Here is a 19980-nt window from a genome sequence, read left to right on the forward strand (position 1 = left end):
AATGTTGGCAATCACCATTCAGGAAACTCAAGAATAAAGTCTGTCTGCCCTCTAACCTATATGTATGTAGCAGTTATATCTGTTTTCTAGTATAAGATTATCTATGAGAGTGTTTTGATGTGTACCAGTTTAGCTATATTCTGATATGTTCTGGTACATTGTTCCACATGGCTGGCATTAGCTTTGAAAATGCTCTGTCATAGCTGGAAAGAGTGAAAGGGGACCACTAAATATCAGCCAGATTAGGGATGTTGTGTAAAACTGTGGTCAGTTAAGAAGTATGATAACTGGCTGTGCAGTCCATCTTAATGGCTGTACTCATTCCTCTCAAATATGCACAGCTTTGCAGAAGATCCCTAATTTTCCTCAGACCTTTGCCCTCACCCTCATAATTTAGTTTTCTTTTTCTAGTAAATCAGGTGGGATTTATGTCATTCTGCCACACATTCGACTCTCAGAGTTCCTCTTTTTTTCACTACATTCCCTACAAGAGGAAGCATGATAGGTTGTTTTCTCTGTACCTCTAAGTGGAGAATTAAAATGTAAAATAAAAAATAAATGTTCCTAAAGAAGTAAACTGCTGCATGGAGCAGAATATTACAATATAGTAAAACAATCCACAGCTTTCCATGACGGGAACACCCCTACAACCTGTTTCACAGCATACCACAAAAAGAGATGCCAGTCATCATTTAGTGATTTCTGTCCTTAATGATTAGCCAGAAAAGTACATATTTTACAAAGAACAATCCAAAAATATGACATATAGATTTAAAACATTATACAAATATCTAGACATTCTGTAAAAGAACTAGACTAACTGGGGGCAAAAACAGCAACCTACTATGCAGCCATTGGTATGTACAGACAAGATATGCTCACTACGTGTTTAGGTTACACCAGACTACCAGAAGCCAGTGGATGAACACTAAAGTCCTTTTATACAATGACATTATTTAGAAAAGGTAAGAATTGTTTTTTCTTAAATAATGTCACTGTATACTAGCAATAATCCACTCTTGTCTGTGGATAAGGAAGGATTTACCTTCGGTTACCTTTGTTTAATCTCTTGGGCTTTGCCCTCGTGATCAAATCATATTACCTTTGAGTAAATCCTGCACTGCCCACACCCAGTTGTGAATTTTTGTTAAATTGTTTTGCAGTGATCAGTATTGATTGTACTTATGTTGAACTGTTGTACATTGTCTAATATTGCCTACTGTGTAAATTAATGTAGAAGAATGGAACACACTTCACTGCATTTTCAAATTCTGATGCCAAAACTGAATATACCTAAAGCACATTATCCTAAAATTGTAAAGTCTGATTCCAAAACACAGTCCTGAAGAATGCAGACTATAACAGCATCTCTGCAGGGAAGCAAACAGCTCTCTCTCCATCATGCGTTAAATTTACCATATCACCCTGCTACTTATTCATATTCCAATGTGACACAGTCTCAGACATATCTTGTTTGAACCCAGGTAATGTATTTGCTCTTCAAGGCTGTTCAGTTGAAGAGTGATAATAATTCCATGGGGGAGGGGGGGGGGTTCTCTTGCAATAACTTAAAATCTGTGCTAATTCAACAGTAATTGTTATCATAGAATTAGGCTTAGTTTAAAGTAGTGTTAATGTGGTCTTTAATTCCCTTTAAGTACTCCACATAAAATATTGTGCTTTAGGTATTTTTGGTTTCAGCCTTTTTGTCTCAATTGTTTAATATATTAACAGAGATACAGCTGAAGAACGTTTTTCCTATCGCTCAACTTCCATCCCCAGGAAACCATAATACCAGGTGATCTCAACATTGACTGGCAAACCATAACAATTTAATCCCCCCACAATGCTATCAACCTCTGTGGCTTCTATGAATTATTCTCCACACCAGCTAGATACAGCAAAAACAATAATACAAAATATGCTTTAAACTCAATCCTGACAAACAACCCAAGCAAAATTACTTCCAATCCCTGATACTTTAAGTCACCACCTCTCTATTTCATTGTCAAAGAACATATCACTAGCCATACATTCCATTGCTACAATCATGTACATAACCTGTCCACTTCCCAACATGACACTCTAATCTCTAACTTAAAATTTATCAGCTGGGACTCTTTACATGCTCTCCAACTTGATGAATCAGTACTAATATTCAATACCATTTTTCTAAATATTCTAAATTAATTGACCCACATCAGAAAAAGAGTTACATTTAATCCACCTCCCTGGCTTTTGAGACAAACTAAGCAGTTAATGAATCAAAGAGTCAGGGCTTGGTATAATTAGAAACATAAGAAAACTGAAGCAAACCTACTGAAATATAAAGAGTTGGGAAATTTAACTAAAGGTAAATCAAATAGACAAAAGAAACTATTAAACAAACATACAGACATTTAATCAAATAAACTTCTAACCGATTCAACCCTAAAATTATTCTTGTCCTCAGTCAAACAGCTCCTTCAGCTCAACCAATTCTCTCTCTCTCTCTCTCTCTCTCGCTTTCTCTCAGTAATCAGTGTGATAACACTGCCATTCAATTAATTTCACATTTCATCAGTACTGCAACCTGTCAACTAAAAAACACAGCCCTTAACTTTCCACAATCCCCTGAACCACTTAACAAACTAGTGAACTATATCTCCACATTGCAAGTATTCACGCTACCCTTATCCCATGCCCAGATGACTCCACACTAATCAGCTCTGCCAAGAAAATGGAAAAAGTGCAATTAACTTAAGAAGTATTACTATCAGACTTGCAGCTGCTCCTAACCCCCCAAAAATTTGACCTAGTTCTGCTTATCTCCAAACACTTCTCTCACCAGAAGAATCTCTTCAACATATCTTCTTGTAACACCACTAAAATTTAAGGATCATAATTGATGAAAATATGAAAAAGAAGTAAAAAATAGGGAAAAAACCTCAGTGTTCTTTATAGGATAAAGTCTAGCTTCAGTAATGAGACTAGGAAAGCCTTTGCCCCAACATATCTACTCTATTTTTATCAAACTCCAAGCTACCCAATCCCAAGTACTCTAACAGTGCTACAATAAAGTAACAAGGTTCGCTGCTAATACTCCATGCAGATCACATCATCGCTTAGCTCTAAAACAACTTGGGTGGACCGAACTGCTATATACCCTAAGCTTCTCTCAAATAGTCACTACACATAACCTAATTTACAAGCCAAATAAATGTCTTAGCAACTGCAACATTTTCCCCACTAGTCTACCAGTAGAGCTCTTCTCTCTTTACACTAGTCAAAAATTCTAAAAATGTAAAAATCCTGCTAGTACTTTTCCTATATATACAAAATCTGAACCTCCACCCCACCTGCCCTAAAACAGCCCCATAACCTTAAAATCTTTAAGCAGCATCTAACAGAAACATGGTCATGCTTATGCTATGCGCAGGTAATTCCTTAGCTCCTTAATACCTTCTGTATTGCATCCACCTAAAATGACATAAATATCAAGCCACACATAATATTCTTGTTTGACATGCTCGGTCTTACCCAGTTTTGGCTATTCACATTTTATCTTTGAATCCTGTTTGCCTGCTTCTGCCATAAGTTGTCACTTTTACTGCTCTGTTAATCTCACCAGTCTTTACCTGCTTCACTCTGTTCTAGTATGTTACAGCTCTATATCCCCATATCGCGTCTATATCATATTATCGTACGAAGTAAATAGCGAATGCTATTTCATCGTACCGATAATATCGAAACAAAAATATTGAACAATTGGAACAGCAATTTTTTTTCCCAGGGATTGGTTGACATTTATTTTTGGGTGAATTTAACATTTTTACTTATGAAACCCACAGAAGACAATTTGCCCTGAGGAAAATAGAGGTAAAGCTAAGTGTCATCAAGACTGCAATCATACTGCAAACCTCTGCTCCTGCTGGGCTCACCCATTGAAAGTATATACACAGAAAATGATAGTGGCCACAGAACAGAACTCTGTGGCACCCACAGATGTGACAAGATAGGGATAAAGAATTTGTTCTAGTCACAGTCCACTAGGAATGTTTTGAGAGGTAAGAGGAAAACCATTTCAGAAATGTTCCTGTACATCCACAGTAGTGTCACAGTTAACTTAGAAGAGTGTTTATTTAATTAATTATTTATTTTTGTTTGTTTGTTTGTTTGTTTGTTTGTTTGTTGGTTAGTTGGTTGGTCTGTTAGCTATGGTACTAGACTGATCCACAACGGAACAATTTCAGCTACAGCCCAGGAAATACAGACCAAGCAATACAAGCAATTCAAGTTGTAACATGACACAACACTATAGAAGTGATGCAAGATGCAAAAAGGTATAACTAGCACAGTTTTATCATATTAACAGCATTACAGATGGGTGACAGACGTGTATGCAACAGAGACATCAAGGAAGACCAGAACAGAATAATAGTAATGATCCCACACCACTAGCAAGTCATTAAAGGTCCATGCAGGGCAATCACAGAACAATGTCTCAGATAGAAACTACATTGGAATGAATCATGAACAAAATATTGTTTAAGAAGTAAGTTACTTCCAAACAACCTTCTCAGTAATCCCTACCTATAAATAGAAGGTTAGAGATGAGGCATTAACTGTCCAAATCACCAGGATCTAATACATGCTTCTTTAAGATTGGGGTGAGTAAGGTGTCTTTTAATTAAGATGGAGAAACCCAGATGAAAAAAGAAACAGAGATGATTTGATGAATTGCTGGTCCAAGTTCCCCAAGTGAGTCCGCCACCAGTCTTTTTGAATGCAAAAGCAGCTTTCAGGTGATAGTCTGCAAACCTGACATTAAAAGGATTAATTCAGAGTAGTCAAATGACTGTACTCACACAAAAGTCCAGGCTGACAACTCCAGATAATTATTGTCAATATCCACTGAAATTATCATGGAAGAAGAAATTGTCTACAGTGATGCCAGCTTATCAATGAAAAACTGAACAGTAGTTCACACTCATTAGAGGAAGGTGCTCTGTATCTGGAAAGCCAAGCTAAACTGCATCACATGAAAGTACACAGCCAGGGAGTTTGATACAGATCATCTTGGACAGGAAAGCTGCATTCTAATTGGAGAATTCTGCCTGATAAACAGCTCAGTGCTCACCAAGCCTGAGTCTGACAGTAAAGTCAATATATTTCATTTTATGTTTAAGCCTTTGTCCAAGTTTATTCATACATGCACGTCCATGTTATACCATGGTTTCCATAACTTGAGGGCATAGGCAAGAAGGGCAAACAAACCCAGTGAGGAACATACAGTAGTATTATATGCTGCAAGTCTTTCATCAGGACAACAAGCACTAGGCATTGAAAGAAACCAGTGGAAGGTCTGAGCAAACTGGTCTTATATTACAACTTTTCAATGTTTACATTCCATCAGCTAAAATTAGAGGGGCTGCAGTTCGGGTAAAACCACCATAAACCAAATAACATGGTAAGCTGACCATATCAAATGTTCCATCACTGTGTCGGATGTAGATACACCAATTGGAACATAAAAGTCAACTAAAACGGTGGGAAGCAGATTTAATTACTTGAACAAAGCCAAAAAACATTCATAATAGAAAGAAATTCTTGTGCTGGGGTGATGAGTGTATCAATGACCCAGAAAGCTGAGTGTCCTAAAACTAGCAATGCACTGGCTTGACGAGGAAATGGGTGAATTTCTGTGAGAATTTCCTTGGATTACAATCTGGAAGGTAAAGAAGGAGGAATCCACAGCTTGCTCTTTTACCTCTGGATGTACTCAAATTTGCTGGTAGCTCTTAATGTAAGATTAGTCAATTTCAGTGGAAAATGACAAACATATTACTACCCTTCCCCTGGTCTTGTTAGTTCTTAGGCTGTACAGCACATAAAACAAAGAGTGCATCATTGCTCCTGCCAAATATGGGTCAATATTTTCATCCAGCCATGTCTCAGAGACGAAGGTATGGTCAGCATCTAGGTAATTAAATACATATTAACTATTCAAAATTGCTGTAACCAGACCATAAAACATTAGATAAATAAAGCCAACAACTGAGAAAGGAAATATTTTAGCAACTAAATATTCAGGCTTGTATTTGGGCCTAGTGTTTGTGGAGGCTGTGTTTCTGAGCACATATTCAGGGACATCTTGGTTTAGCCAAAGCCATCAAGCATTTCAGTGAGAGAGAATTGTTTGAGGTCATTGGCTGACTGAGGTCACCTGGACTACAGCTTAGACTAAGCACCTCATTTGTTCTTTTGAGATGTATTTCTTAAAAACTGTCTCAGGTTTCAACTTTCTGTTACCTAAGAAGTTCATTTGTGAGTGTTCTGCCATTTCACAATGAGCTTGATCGAAGGAAGGACACTGAGGAAACTCGGAGCTATAATATATAACATTAAGTATCCTGTTTTTTGTTTATTTTGTTCTTTATTTCTTTGTTATTTATAGCACTTTGTGCACTGTGTATTGTTCTAGCTAGTTTCACTGTGTGTGAGGTATTAACTGGAAATTGTTCACTTTTATTAAGCATCTGTTGGGTTGTTTGTTTGTAATAACTTGTTGCAGTTAAACTCTTTTTTCTAGAGGCTCCTTTAGCTGTTTAAAACTTTCATTTAAAGGCTCACTGCTGCTTTTCAGGTGTGAGAAACATTTCTGCAGTTTGTTTCCCACCCTCCCTACCTGTTGGTATAGTGTTTTTATAGTTGGTGGCTTTGCAGTTGCCCGCCCCTAGTGTAAATTTGATCTGGGACCCTCCTCCCAGTCTAGTGTCATTACCTCATTCTACCCAGTACAGGGAAAACATTTGAGAAGGCCAATCAGCTTAGTTTCTGCTACTCCTTTCTCTCTTTCCACTTAAAAAAAAAAAAAAAAAAAAATGTATCTGCTTTTACTGTATTTGTGTTTCTTCCTACTTTATTTTGCTTTTGCGTCATCTTAAAAGTACTCAATTGTATTTATTACTGCTTGGTGTAACTCATTCTAAACCTTTTAATTTAAGCACTTGGGCTTCAGACCAGTTGTTTTACATTAAGAAGGTTTGTGGCCTGCACTGTGGTGGCAGAACAGATAGCTTACATCCTTCTAAGTTGGGAACTGCTGATTGAGGGCTCAGTGTCTGTTATTCTAAAAGTGTATTAGTTCTGATTTAAGCACTTGGGCTTCAGGCCAGTTATTTTACATTAAGAAGGTTCGTGGTCTGCACTCTTGTGGAAGGAGAGGCTGGACTCTGCCCTTCTGAGCTGGGAATTTCTGGTTAAAGGCTTATAGTGCCTGCATATTTGAACTGCTTCTTACTGAAATTGGTACACCTTGTTTGCTGTAGCATAGACTAGATCCAGGCCTGCTGAATCTAGCTTTGTTTGTATGCTTGTTGTTTGTTTGCTTATTTCCCTGAAATGCTAATCTCACCTAAAACGCGGCTTTTCAGCGCTTCTGTGGATCCCTAGTGATATCTGCATTGCTTACTGTACTTATTTCCTTGTTTCACTTGAAAGAAAGTTACTGTTTGTCATTTTTGCATTTAAGTTACCTGTAACACATTGCATTTAAGTTACCTGGCACTTGCTCACTAAGTCAGCACTAAAAAATTAAAAGCACTACACCCTCACAAACTCCCCTTGAGTACCTTGTTCCCCATTGGCCCTTTTTTCAATTATAAAGGAATTCCCAATACTATTCTAGCATGTCCAAAGGTCAGTTGTCAATCTCCTCTCCGGTCCAGCTGGTGAATCTGGGAATCTTGAGGCAATGTTACAACTGCCTCATGTACACAGACAACCCTTTCCTCCTCCCAACAAATTCCAACACATGTGAGAGATGCAACCATATAGCCAAACTGGAAGCTAAGCTCTCTCAACTCAGTACTGGCGTAACCAGTCAGGATGAGAAGGAAACCACACTCACTACAATTCCAGTCTCACATAGACCTACCACGACAGCAAACCAAACACATAAACAAACAAAAACCTACTCGGAGGCTCTAAATAAAAATCTGCCTAAGCAGCAGAGACCTCCAAAGCAGACACCCAAGCAACCGCTACCCCAAAACAAAACACGTGCAACACATAGCTCACAAAGCCATTGTGCCGAACAGTAACAGCCCTTAAGGCTAAACAACACACCTGATGCACTTGTAATAGGTAACTCTATCATCAGGCACACAGACGTCCTGCTCACCAGGCTGAACAAGGAGAAGGTCACGGTGAGCTGCCTGTCGGGTGCTAGGATCCGCCACATAACACAAGCACTCAGGTCACTCCAAGGCAAGTACAAATATGACTCAGTCATTGTCCATGCTGGTGTGAATGACCTGAGACATACCTCCCTGGACTACATGAAAGGAGACATAGAGGAGCTCTCTGAGCATGTAGCCCAGGCCGGTATGACCCTGACCTTGAGTAGCATCTTACTCTCACCAAGAATGATGCCACAATATGAAGACAAGATAATCAATTTCAACAACTGGCTTAAGTATTGGTGTCATTCAAAGGGGATCCAATGCCTGTCAGCCTGGGATGACATGCTCGACAAGCCATGATGCTTCGCTAGGGATGGCTTGCACCTGTCACCCCTGGGCTTTCAGATATTGGCAAAGGCTCTTGCTACCCCCATAGTGCCTTTTTTAGGCAAGGCTCAAAAGACAAACCCACCTCCATAGGTATCACAAGGGATAAGAAACTAAAAGTAATGCTACTCAACGCCAGAAGTCTAAACCTCAAGATGCATGCACTCCAAACTCTCCTTAGCATGGAGAACATCGATATCTGTGCAGTAACAGAAACCTGGTTCAAGGCTCCCGAGAGCACCCAAGCACTACCAGGTTATACCTCATACCATGCTTTTCGGCCCCAAAACTTGGACAGAATCACAAAAGGAGGGGGAGTATGAATATTCGTTAAAGATACCCACACCTCCAGGTTGGTGGCACAGCACAAAGCATCAGAGACTATCCATGTGAAACTAACAGTGGGTAAAACTGCCTTCCAGTTTATAGCCTGCTACAGACCACCCTCCCAAACCCAGGAACCCCACTCGGCCTTCCTGAGAACACTGGAAAATATGAAGGTCTCTCCAAACACCATTATATTGGGTGACTTCAACTACCCAAACATAGACTGGGAGCATTACTCTAGCTCCAACACCCTAGCCCAAAGGTTCCTAGAATTTATAAACTCAAATGCTATGGAACAACTTGTTACCACTCCCACAAGAGGGGAAAACATACTGGACCTGATCATCACCAACATGGGGACTCTATGCTCCAGACCAGAAGTGTATCCCTCACTGGTAAGATCAGACCATAAACTAATCTCACTGGATATTCACATCCCAACCCCACCCCCTGCCCAGAAAACCACAGTGAAAAACTTCTCTAAAGCAAATTTCACACTCCTCAAAACCAAGGTGGAATCCCTCAAAGCCCCCTGAGCCTGTGGAAAATACGGCCCAGACTGCAGAATCATTTATAAATGCATTCTATGAACACCTTCAGGAATGCATGGATCTTGCAATCCCAAATTAAACCAAGACCCAATCCTCCAAAGGCAGACTTCCTGTCTGGTGGACCCCAGCCATAAACAAACTATACAATAGAAGAAGGAAGCTAATACATGATAGAGCAAAATCCCAAAAAGGGAAGGGATCTCTGATCAGTATTAGCAAAAAACTAGGGGCACTCATAAAATCGTTTAAGGCCAGCTTCCAGAGAAAAGTTGCATAGGACACTAAGGATAATCACAAGGCTTTCTTTAGTTATGTTAGGAACCTGGGTGGGGATTCCCAGATATGCTCAGAATTAGTCCAAAATGACAAAAAATACACCGAACCCACAGACATTGCCAACATCCTAGCTGACAGGTTCAGTGCAAACTTCTGCCCCCCCCCACCAAAAGGGCAAATATCTATCCCAGTAGAGTGCTGCCCCCCTGACATCTCAGATGCTCAGGTAAGAGCCACCCTCTCCAAAGCAAAAAACACAGCATCAATGGGACCAGACGGTGCCCCGGGCTGCGTCCTACATGAACTCCAAGAAGAGCTAAATCCAAACATAAAACTACTGTTCAATCTCAGCCTTATTACAGGATATCTACCCAAAGAGTGGTGTACAGCAACAGTGGTCCCTCTCCACAAAGGTGATGCCTCAACGGATCCTGGAAACTATCGCCCCATAAGCCTGACTAGCTTGGTCTGCAAAGCTATGGAAAGGATCATCATGGACCTCATAAATAAAGATATTGGGGACCTACAGGCACTGGATCCTACCCAGTTTGGCTTTGTTAAGGGCAGATCCTGCCTCTTAAACCTGGTTGATTTCTTTGAAACAGTCACCAAGGTCATTGACGAGGGGAAGGTGGTCCACACAGCCTACCTGGACCTCGCAAAAGCCTTTGATACAATACCCCACTCGGGCATTATAGATAAGCTCACCAGCTTAAATATAAACCCCTATGTCACTAGATGGGTTGCAAACTGGCTCAAGGACAGAACCCACATGGTTAGAAATGCTGGAGCCATGTCAGACTCCAAACCAGTTACAAGTGGCGTCCCACAAGGCTCAGTCCTGAGACCTCTCTTGTTCGGTATATATTTCTCGGAGGTACAGGCCAACACGGAAGGACTGTGGCTGACCAAGCTCGAAGATGACTGCAAACTGGGCGCCATAATCGACTCTCCAGCCGACACAAGCATCCTCCAAAAGGGCCTCATAGAAACAGACAACTGGTGCCAGAGCCATGGCCTCAAGCTAAACACCAAAAAGTGTATAGTCATCCACTTTGGCAAAAACAAAGTGCCCACAACTTACAACATAGGTGGTAATCCATTAAGTACAGATGAAGTAATTATGGACCTGGGGACCCAAGTTGATAGCAATCTCTCATTTGACAACCACGTGGCCAAAGTGGTTAGAAGAACATTTTATATAGCCCACCTAATCATGAAGGGATTCACATCTAGATCAGGGGAGGTCATCGTGCCTCTTTACTCATCCCTCATCAGGCCCATAATTGAGTACAATGCCCCTTTTTGGATGTACCTTACCAGACACCTGCAGCAACTGGAAAGACCCCAAAAGTACCTCACCAAGAGGATCAAAGGGCTCAAACAGATGCCATATGCTGCCCAATTAAAGAAACTCCAGCTCTACTCAGTGGCATACCGCCTGCTCAGAGGCGATCTGTGCCTGACGTATAAAGCCATGTCCAACCCGGAATTAATGGACATGCTGCACCTCAGAAAATCCAAATCCCACCAAGCTATGCGCTCGAGAGACTTGAACCTCAACACTGAAATAAATAGGACATGCTGGAGGGACAGATTCATAACCCAGAGGCTCCCTTCACTCTGGAATAAAATCCCAGTCCAGGTTAGGCAGAGTCCCTCATTGACTCTCTTCAAGAGGAATCTTGATGAGTGGATGGGAGATCGTAGGTTTACCCCGGGTATCCCTTCTGTGTCACTGTTAGACAGAGGCACAGTATACTAACCTCGAAAAAGGGCATAGCAAAATTAATTTAAAATGGGTGGTGAAAGCCAAACACACTCTGGCTAGGCTTATAAATGCCCTAGGGCAGATAGTCTAGTATGAACCTATGAACTTATAAAACATTTTTGCAGGATCAAATCCTCTCCCCAAACACCCTCCATTTGTAGTGATTAGCACTCCCCCAGCCCACACTTCTGTATTAACTTCAAGACTGCATAGTCTTGGGGATAAGAATAAAACGTCTTTACCCTTAAAGTCCACAATCTTGAAATAATTAAGCCACAATAAGTGACTAACATTACATTTGCTTAATAATTCTTCACACTTTGAACATGATGACATTGAGAAAACTCATTTATGCTGAGCAATCTATACTCCAGTTTGTCATCCTTTTAATTTGTGCACCAGGATTTGAACAAAATTCGCCTGAGAGGCGAACTAAGATAAGATAAGGTCGATACTGCAAGAGAAATGAAAATGACTTATACTTTTTCATTTTCTGTTTTGGTGCTACTTGGATTGTCCACACAAAATCTACGGAGAACCACTGCATGTGCATTACTGAATTTGATGAGAAATGTGAATATTACAAAAGGAGCAACAGTTATATATTGATAGTACAAAGTTCCTCTAAAGACTTTTGAAATTAAAAGCACATGCATGTATGAGCAGCAATATAGTCGTTGAAGCAGATAAGCAGCCACAAAATTATATCATCATCATCATCCTGTTGGCTGTGTACATTATTAATGTGACTGGGCAGTCAGGTGAGGCTGAGACCGCTGAGGATATATAAGGCCACCTAACAGAGTTATGGGTGGCTGGGGCAATAGGGGACACTGTGAATAAACCACAATAGGGTGGTTGGAACCACTAGGGGTAAGTCGACCAGGCTCCAATGCCCCTGTGTAGAAGTGTCGCAAAACCAAGATGTTAGGAAAGTTGAAAATTTTGACTATCTATCCAAACCCCGTTGAAAATTTTGACTATCTATCCAAACCCCACTAATAAAAAAACACACCATCCCAAATTTTCTAAATGCCCATTAAGGCCTGGAGAGTTTGTGTGGTATGAATACTGGCAAGGCAGTGGTGCTGACGACGATCATATGTGCTGACTGGGGTATGAGGAATGAACAGGTAGAGGCAGAAGTGCCCTGTGACCCAGGGTGCAGAGTTACTAATGAACCATGGTAATTTAAAGGTGTTGATTGATGTACACCATCTCTGCTTCTTACAATAAATTATATATTCTGGGTTATAGGTCTAACTATATTTGCTGAAGAGATCTGTAGAGGATTCTGTAGGGCTTGTTAAGCAATCTCCTGGGGAATATTTAGAATGATCAATGTGTTGCAGATCCTACATGTAGATATGTCTGTTGTAGAGATCTATGCAGGTTTTAGAACGGCTTATGTTGTGACCTTCCTGGCTGTATTTTAGATATGCTGACCAAGTTATATAGTATAGGTCACAAGTGCAGCTATATTTGTTACAGAGATACATGCAAGTCTCAGTAGGCCTTGCTCAGTGATCTTCTTGTATTATTTCAATGATGCTGATCGAGTTATTTGGTATGAGTTCCAGGTGTTAGTATATTTATTGTACAGACCCATATGCAGGTCTCAGCTGGGTTTGTGTAATGGTGCTCCTGGTGTTTTTTCAGGTATACCTTATATGTGTGGTGTGAATCCCAGATGTAGATATGTCTGCTGCAGGGATTTGTGTAGGTCTCGGCAGGGCATGTGTTTGACTGTCTTGATATTATTATACCATGTTAAGTGGTGAGGGTCCCCACTGCACCTCTTTCTACTGCAGAGATTCATACATGAGTCAGCAGAGCTTGTGCTTTGGCCTTCTCAGCATTATTTTAAGGATACTGTTTGACACACTGATGATGCCATTAGCCTTTCTGGCAAGAGATATTTAGGTAATAGATGTCTGAATAACAGGATCATTGTTACAAAATAGGCTCCCTCACTCTGTCTCTGTCCTGCAAATGATATTGGTCTGATAGCTATTTATATATAATTATTCTATAGTACTTTGTGGATATGTTGTTTAACATCATATTGGTCAGTTTACCCATAGGCTGTTATTTTTAAGGATACATTTTTATAGGGAGCCCTTCAGTGTTTATAGCATACTCTCAGAATACATTTCCTACATATATATTTACGTATGTGTTTCTGTCTTGTTTCAGCTTTCCGCTATGGGAGTTTTGGTAGCATAATTCTGTCTGTCACTCAGGAGGGGAAAATGATCAGAGCTACTAATTGGCAAGAAACATAATTTAGCAAATACCTCTCTGTGGTTAATATGTCATTCAGAATTTCTCTCAATAATTAATCTCATTCTAACAGTATGGTGCAAGGTTGTAGCCATGCATTCACAGGTGCATTTATCTACTATAAAAGACGTGTCCAGAAAGTTGATGCCAGGTTCTAGCTTACCCCCCATACTATAAATACTGCAGCAATCTTCTCATCATATCATCTATAATTGTGGTGAGTGCACTTGTGTAATTGTTCTTTCCTTATGCTGGCAATAGGTTACATGTTCTTTACCAATCCACTCTTCATGGATGCCATGAAACCCTTTTTAAACAATTCTCTCAATATCAATAACAATGTAAGCAAGCAATGTAACCCATAGTTATATTTTAATAGTTATTCCAGTTATGATTATTCATCATTAGCAGCAGCTTTTCCTGCTGAGCATTTTAACTGTAGAGGTAATGTAGTTTCCTTGGTGGTGGAACACCCTCTGAACTTGAGATATGCTTGTTCATAAACTAGGATTTTAATCAAGTCATTTTACCAGGGAGTTATTTACAACAGTCATATTAATAAAGAAAATGAAAAGCAGCTTAATTAAAAAGAAATAATACAGACATCATGCACTATCATTTGGAAAACAATACAGAATTAAAGGAAATATTTCTTTGCGATTATATATAAGGAATTCATAACAATTTATTCTTAAGTACTTCATTACCTTTGAAATTGTAAATGTGTTTAACTGCACTGAGAAATTCCATTATAGAATAGTCATTATTTTAGGAGAATCTATGAATCTATGATTGCAATATTGTTTTTATAATGAAGCATAGTTTCTGCGTGCAAACCATTCTGCCTTTTTTTTTAAAGAAAGGAAAAGAAAAGCTAAATAAACTGAGAATAAACCCCTGTGTCACCTGCTAGATTGTCAATTGGATAGGAAGCAAATAATCAAAATAGGGGAAGTTACCTCCAAAAAAGAAAACAGTCACCAGTCATGTCCTCCAGGGTTCTGTGCAAGGGCCTCTCCTGTTTGGCATCTACTTTTCTGAAGTAAAAGTCAATACCAAAGGGCTCTGGCTGACAAAGTTTGCAGATGACTGCAAGCTAAGAACAGTCATTGAATGCTCAAATGACTTAGTCATCCTGCAGGAAGGCTTGTCTCAAATAAATAACTGTTCTCAAAATCACGGTCTGAAAGTAAATGACAAGAAATGCATTATTGTATCCTTTGGGAAGTTATCTAGTCCCCAAGGAAATACCACATTGACAATACACCCCTAAGAGTTGACACAGTTTTTCAGGATTTGGGAACTTATGTGACCAGTGACCTAAGTTTTGACCAACATATGTCTACTTTTTCTAAGAGACTCCTTCTATATTGCACAGCTTACAAACAAAGGGATTGTATCTGGATCTAGGGATACATCTAGGGATGTCTGTTCCCTTTTACTCAGCTCTCATTAGGCCAGTCATTGAATAATGCTCCCTTTAGCATGTATCTGTCCAGACACGTGCAGCAACTGGAACACCCAAAGAAATACCTTACTAAAAGGACACAAGGATTAAGCAACATGTCATACATGGACCAACTCAAAGCCCTGTCTATACTTGGTATCCTACAGACTCCTAAAAAGGAGACTTGTGTCTGGCATGCAAGGCATGCTCCAACCCATTATGGATGGGTTTTACTGCTTGTACTACTAATGGACAGATGCAGCTTCTAAATGCTTTATCCCATTCATTAGGCCCCCACAAATTATCTATGGTATGATTATAGTTATTCGCATTAGGGGTAATATATAATTACTGACCACGGGATGGATAAGGCCAATCTATAACCAAATGGGATAGGTTAGTTCAAGCAGAAAAAAGGAAATTGGCTAGGCTTAAACTGGCCTGTAAGGATAGCTGGCCTAGGACTTACCTATGAACCTATAAAAATAAGTAGCATAATTAAATTCCAGATTGTTCTGCTGCCTTTAGAGTTTATACAATAGCAACATAATGGTATAGGTATTTAGTGAAGTCTTTCTCTGTTAGTTCAAAATTACAAGGGCTGTAGAACCATTCACTTATATAATATTGTTGAATGTGATTTATTCACAACAGCACAGAATAATGAATAAAAAGTTATTCAGCACATTTGAATGCTGATTTTTCCTATTTCTAAAAGGGTGTTCATAGTGACTTGAGTCCACGTTACTGAATATGGTTTATTTTTGAAACAGTTCTTTTACCCCACCATATACTGTTAAAAACAGTGGTCAGAGGAAATTAAATAAATGTATTTTTCCAGCTTAGGTTTCAGTTTGTTTGCTCCTGAAGCCAACCTAAGTCAGAATTCATCTGTAGCAGAACAACTGTTTTATCACAATTGTCCAATATTCTATGTCAATTTTTTTATGATAGAATCAGATAAAATAAGAGACTCAGCCCATCCCTGTAATCCAAAATTTACCATTCCAAGAAAGTAATTTATCACCCGGGAAGATAATTTTCACTGTCTTTGACGGCCTATAATAATTGTTAATAAACATTATTTAGAAAATATCTCTCTGCAGCTAATATAGAACTACTAATTATGTATGTTTTACTGTTGTGCAATAACACTTCTTAAAATATACTACACACACACACACACACACACACACACACACACACACACACACACACACACACACACACACACACACACACACACACACACACACATGGAGATGTTCATGCACACATACACAAATACACAAAAATAAAGGCATACACACATACACATATGCATGCATGGACACACAAAACACACGCGCACACACACACACACACACACACACACACACACACACACACACACACACACACACACACACACACACATAAGTACCTTCAATACTTCTTTAATTTAACTTAAGAATATTTTAATTTGGTAGTTAGTTTTTAATCTTAAATGTACATCATATGTTATTTCTACCTTTTGCTTATAGTCTTGAGTTTCAGAGGCAGAATATTCTGTCTTTGATGGCTGATTTTAATCAAGTTAGGATTAGCCATACTTCAAAAATAACATGAAACAACACAATCAGGCCCATGTGCAAACATTACTCTGTTTATTATTCTAAGATAAAACACATTGACTTCTTTCATGGACCAAGATGTGCTTGTCTTTCTCAGATGGTGAGCTACTGTAGCTTAGAAAATGTGACTGCATAGAACAAAGCAATGATACTACACTACTTTTACAAATAGCACTGCAGTAATAAAAGAGCATTAGAATGTAGCCAATAAACTCAACGCTAACCACTGCACCACCGCGGCATCAGCCAAAAAACACCTGAGCCTGATTTTTAAAACATTATAGGTTACTCATGAATCTTAGTAACATCAAATGCTTAGTTTTAACACTTTATCTAATACATGTTACACCTCAGTCTGCAAACCAAATTTTTTCCTCGATTTTCTGAATAAAAAATATGTTTACTTTACTATTCACTGGAAACAGTACACAATAGAGAGCAAGAGGAATAGATATACTTTATTGCATATATTATATTTTCAATTAAGTGCACATATCTTTTTCCAGTGATACTGTGTAATGCATTATGTCAGATTTTAATAGTGAAGACATGTATTAACAAAATGAATAATACAAATGTACAGATAAAATATTCTGAGTGTATTCTGTTGCATCAGTAGTTTATAAACCTCTTATAAAGGTACAAAATGGTAACAAATTCATGTGGTTCATTACAGGATACATTCTTCTCATGAGTTTTCTTATCCGACCTGAAAAAGACCAGGGACAATGTTAACAGGAAAGTATACAGCAGTAGTACACAATTTAATTAGTCCAGTTTAGCATTAACAATGGTATGCTTATAAACATGTTTCAAGAGATTCAGAGCCATGAACACAGTAACATGTTTTCTCAGAATGCAACACTACAGTGACCTAAAAGTGTTTATTGTGCAAAAGCTCTGTTTAAAAGTAGAAGTGAAAGCTATAAGGGTCATAATCACTTCAGAGAAGGTGTTTATGATGAATTCTAGTATGACTTATTGAAATATATAAGCCATATAAACCAAAACAAAACATCAAAAAATTAGTTTGAAACTGCATAATACCACTGGGACAAACTTTTTTGTATGAACATCAAAGTAGGGAAATTTCATACACACCTGTAAATTTATTTACTCTAACTCCAATGGTGCATCATGTTGAACAAAGTGAAAAAATCAAGATACAACAACCCTGTGGTTGTGTAATATCCAGCTTAGAATAAAAAAGTTTCATACCCACAAAGTAATTAATTTTCAAATAAATGAATTCACATTCTTCTATAAACACTTTTGTAAAGTTGTGGGCATGTAGACTGATGAGGGATCACTCTGCAGTAAAAGATTACCTCTCTGCATGCTGAATATGAGGGCTTTCATAGTGTCTGCAGACAGACTTTTTTTTTAAGATCTTCTCTTGGTCTACCGACCCATTCATTCCACGTCGCCAGGGTGAAAGCCAGCTGTGAGGGATCATAACTGTGGCTGCCACTGAGGTGGTTTAGGTTTTCTACTTCTTTACTTAACTCACATGAGCCTGCTCATTTGTGCCCAAGGGGTAGGGTGCAATGGGATTTTGTTATGAGCATGACACCTCCATGTGCCATGATCAGCTTGCCCCTCCCTTTCTTTCTTGTAGAAACAAACAGTGTGTTCACAAGCACATGTCTCTCCCCACTAAAGAGATGTAGTCTGTGTATGAAAGCAGCTATTTGTTTACACATAAAAAAATATGTCTGATTAGTCCTAGTGCAGCAGTGTGTGTGTGTGTGTGTGTGTGTGTGTGTGTGTGTGTGTGTGTGTGTGTGTGTGTGTGTGTGTGTGTGTGTGTGTGTGTCTATATGTGTCATGCAAAATGTACACTTTCTGCTTATTACTGTGACATGATTTTTTTACCATAGTAACCGTGCTAAAGAATGAGCAACTTGATATCAGCGATTTAACTAGTTGCATATAAATTTCACTGGGCCATTGAATGAATGCTTATGAAAGAAGTGAAAGAAGTGACCTAAAGAGGTATGAGTAGTTTAATTGTTACTTTAATTAGTGATACTAGTTAGAAATTATTAAAAGTTATGCACTGCTTCTAAAAGCAGCCATACAACTTTGCAGTTCATTAGTTAAACAGAGCCTTCATAACAGATGGAAACTATATTTATTACTGGAAAAAGTTTTGTCCAGCCTAGAATGGAAATGCATTTGAGCATGTTGCCATTACAATGAAATTTGTAAATTTTTCAAAGCAACAATGCACAGATGCACACACACGCACACACACACACACACACACACACACACACACACACACACACACACCTGTATCACACCTTAATTTGCAGGACTCATGATGCAATCTTAATTCATTGCTTACAATCTCCCTTACACTTCTATACTACTACTGGTTTATTTGTTCCATTATTGGTGGCATCAAACAGACCTTCCATCATTATATTTCACCCTCATTTACACAAATCTAGTAAAACAATATAAAATGTAAATGAACCATAAATTCATTTCACATCAAGTGCTGTCAGGAAACTCATCAGAATTATAGGACAAGTGTAACCCAAGACAAGATACCACTCAACTATCCAGATTGTCTCAAAATATCTAGATTTTTGCCTTATATTTTTAGTGTTTTGCTCATAACATTTGTGGTTTTCTAGTAAATCACTTAGGATTTAATTCATCAAATAATGACAGACATTTGAGTTTTAGACTTCATAGTATTCAGAAATTGCATGGTAACACAAAACCTTTTATTCTAACAAAATTCTAATGTTTAAAATGCATTCATATTCTTGGTCCTTTGCCCTCCCCACCATTATTTTTGGATTTGTCTAGACTTCTTGTGATAAGAGTTGGAAAAGTATGACAATAACTAAAATGTCTGGTAAAATGGAAAACTCACCAGACTCGTAAACAACTGCAAAAGTGACATCAGTCTGTCTAACAGTTATGCCTAGCCCATCATATTTATTATGTGGTTATGTTTCTGCAGGTTCCCTGGATACAGTAATCAACACAAACTTCATACTGCTGATAGTAGCTCATGCAATAGCAAGTAAACAGTCAAAGTTGCTCAATGATTTACTACAGCATACATGGAAATACCAGACCCAGTATAAAAACTAAGTGTCCACAAGGCAAGGAGCCCCATTTTAGTTCCTTAGTACTGGCC

At 38.7% G+C, this 19980-nt stretch overlaps 1 protein-coding gene across 4 annotated transcripts in view; it reads right to left on the reverse strand.

Moving 5' to 3' along the window:
• Positions 1-17254: 17254 nt before the first annotated feature.
• Positions 17255-19980, reverse strand: part of SMPX (small muscle protein X-linked) — a 728027-nt gene continuing 725301 nt past the window's right edge. For all 4 annotated transcript variants that reach the window (XM_044072284.1, XM_044072282.1, XM_044072283.1 and 1 more), the window contains one exon: positions 17255-17529. The gene's annotated coding sequence lies outside the window, so the exon portion shown is untranslated. The remainder of the gene's footprint in view (positions 17530-19980) is intronic.

The sequence above is a fragment of the Protopterus annectens genome, chromosome 5.part0, assembly GCF_019279795.1.
Source record: "Protopterus annectens isolate FY-2018-M chromosome 5.part0, PAN1.0, whole genome shotgun sequence".
Classification (NCBI taxonomy): Eukaryota; Metazoa; Chordata; order Ceratodontiformes; family Protopteridae; genus Protopterus; species Protopterus annectens.